Source organism: Phalaenopsis equestris, unplaced genomic scaffold, assembly GCF_001263595.1.
Source record: "Phalaenopsis equestris unplaced genomic scaffold, ASM126359v1 Scaffold000878, whole genome shotgun sequence".
In the NCBI taxonomy this organism is placed as follows: Eukaryota; Viridiplantae; Streptophyta; class Magnoliopsida; order Asparagales; family Orchidaceae; genus Phalaenopsis; species Phalaenopsis equestris.
Genome location: NW_018165318.1, coordinates 1213434 through 1216893, shown reverse-complemented (window position 1 = coordinate 1216893; position 3460 = coordinate 1213434).

Genomic DNA, 3460 nt, shown 5'->3' with positions numbered 1-3460 from the left:
TTCATATATATATATATAGAAATTTTTGGAATTAAAAATCGATTTTCGTTTCTAATTACTTTTGACGAAATAGTGTGCGCCTACGTTTTATTTGAAATGTATCGAAATCGGTGATATTAATCTTCTTTATTCTTTTATTTATATTATTTGTTTAATTGAAAAATTTCGTTCGATAAAACAGAATTTAATGAAATTATTGAATTTAAATTTTTAAGACTGAATTGGGGATCATTCAAACTGTTTTCATGAGCATTTCAGTTGGATGTACAGACCATCGGGTATATGCCATTTACCAATCAATCACCCTTTTTCCTTCATTTTTCGAATTCACGGAATTATCAAAATTTGTAGTGGATGACCAACTCTTATTTTTACTTTTGATAAAAAAAATTAATAGTTTGATCGTGACAAGTGCAAATATATTCAAAAATCATTTGAGCTGTTAATTTGTAAATTTCAATGTTTTGGATAATCTGGATGTAATTATCTGAATAATTTAATTTTGAGTTTGAAGGATTACTTGTCAAGCACTTTAAATACAATTGGTAAGTTAATATCATTGTTTAAAAGTTCAGATGATCTATAGCTTCTGCATGCATGGTGTTATAGTGCATTTTAATGAGAGCAATATAATGAGCTTAAGATTTCTTAATTTCCATCTTATTATGATATTAAAATATCTAAAAAGTCATTTGTGACTAAGTGAATTAATGTTGGCCTTTCGACGGAGTGTTTGCAGATTGTTGATAAAAAATGTTGAAATGGCACTCTAGAAATCTATTAATGTCTTTTTATTTTTCATGTAATGGGGACTAAGGAGGGAGAAAATTTGTATGTGAAGAATCTTTATAACTTTGTCGTCTAATTGATATTGGTGATCATTAATAAGTAAAAGCATACATCACAATGGCACAACTATTGTCTACCAAACATTGTTGCTCAAGTACAATCTTTTGATATTGATTGCTTGATATTTCGTTTTATTAATTCACTTGCAAATTGATAGGCGTTCATTGCCACCCAATTATGTCTCCTAATATCAACTCATCTATTGATTGTGTTGCCCCGACATTAGCATTAAACTTGGCGATTGCTAATAAGGTTGACGCTTATCATAAACACCATCACTTATTAACTTTGTTGCTCCTTGTCTTCAATAAAATTAACTCCCATCATCATCAATAAAATCAATGTGCATAATTGATATCAATGCTGACCGTTTCTATGTTTCTATGAAACTCATGCATATCATTTTGGCAAACGCACAAATGTTATTCATCTTCACCAAAACAAGTTTGACGACCAATATCGATACTATTATCATTGTCTAGTGTTGGTATTAATGTTGATGTTCGTCATTACCAATAAGGCATATGGAAGCGATGATATCTATATTGAAGCATGTCGTGTTTATTAAGGTTGTTGTTTGTTTCCTGAGTTTCTAGTTTCCTTTTTATAAGGGGAAAGAAAAAACAGAGTATTAAGGATCTTTTGATGATTTTAAATATCGCACATTTCTTTAAGATTATCTAAACAACATCATTATTATTAATTTTTTAAAGTAAGATATAATGTTTCATGCATCTTGATAAGCAACCAACAAATTTTCATCATTCAGCACGAATCTCGAGGCATGACAATCTCGAGATGATATTTTAAGCATAAAATATTCAAATATTGATAAAAATTCATCCAAAGCTCCGATTTCAGCAAACTTATAGTCAAACTGACCGGCTTGATGAGACAGACCTAATGATATGAAAATTAGCCCAGTTCGAATCAAATCAAGCCCAGATCAAGTTATTGAATCACACTTAGATGATTTTTAGACATATTTAGAAGATCAAAGAGTTGTTGAATATGACAAGTTTACACTCGAATCGAGCGGCTCGACAAGACAAATCCAACAAGCCAAGATCACTGAATTCTGATATCATTAAGGCACTCAAATGTCCATTAAACGTCGTTTGATTGGAAGAAGCTCTTTGGACCGTCCGATCAAAATGATTCATATTCATGCATTAATGACACCCAAAACACTATAAATAGAGCCTCACCCTTCACATGAAGGGAGACTTGAAGCTTCAGAGAGAACTGGAAGCTCTAAGAAGAAGCTGAAGCTTAACACCATCCCGACCGTCGATTGTCATTGGCCATCGTCGGGTCGTCGTCGACACTCGTCGATCGCCGTTATCCACTGTAGACCGTCACTGTCGATCATCACCAATCATCGCCGATCACCACCAACCAGACACCGCCAGTCATCGTCGTAAGACATGAGCTCATCACTACAATCCATGTGTTACCAACACAGCTCGAGCAGCTCTCGACTCTAACTGCCGCGACTTACGGATGTCATTCATACTGGCCACTACGGCTTATGTGGTCCACAACTCCCGTAACTGTTTACTACAGTTTCTTTGACCAATCAACACTTCTGGAGTAGCCATCTACAACACTCACGATGGATTACTACCTCCACAACAATCAACAATGACATTTGCAACCTGCTATTACCAAGAGCTATAGTCAGATTATAGTTATATTACTTTGTAATTTCATCTTCCCTAATTTAGAGGAAGAATGTACCTGTGTAGTCATCATTCATAGTTGATTATTTTAACTGGGCTAGGCCCCGTGGCTTTTTCCTCTTTCAAGGGTTTTCCAAGTAAAAGGTCGATGTGTCTCATTATGCTTACTTTTCTTCTGTTATCTGTGTGTGTTGATTTCTCATACAACGCTAAGACGATAATTCATTACTCTATCGCTACGAATTTTCTGACACGCATCACATCTCATCCTCATGTGATGATATCGAAGTATAATAAGTATCAATACAATCTCCAAATATTATATGTAAATACATAATTGTCACGAAATCTCCATTCAAATTTTTTTCTTAATTTATTGGTGTCGTCGGAGTCAGAATTATGTTGGAGAAAGTCTTTTAATCCGGCTCGTTAAGACTAATTTATCATTAAAAAATAATATTATTTAAAAAATAACTGCAAATCAAATATTTCAGATATTTACAACTTAAAAAAATTGGATAACTAAAATAGGTATAATGCGTTGATCACTTAGATATCAATGAAGCAATTAAAAAGAAAAAGAAAAAAAAGAAGACTTTTTGAAGTCGGTGCTTCAAATGGAAGTAATGGCGATCAATAAAGCTGACTGTACGCCTCTTTATCCCTCGGAGATCTGATCGAGGAGAGTTGGGAAGAGATGGCGAATCAAGGCGGCGGTAGCGGCCGAGCTGGAAATGGTGGTGGCGGTTGGAGTTTCCGATCCGGGTCGGGCCAGGAAGGGGAATGGGGTTACCGATGGGGATTCGGCTCGGCTCCGGACGGCGGCGCTTCATTTGGCTTTGGGACCGCGGGGCCTACCGGAGTAGGCGGCGGTAACACTGGCCAGTACGCGTACGGATGGACCAGCGGGTCCGGGGGCGGCCGCGATG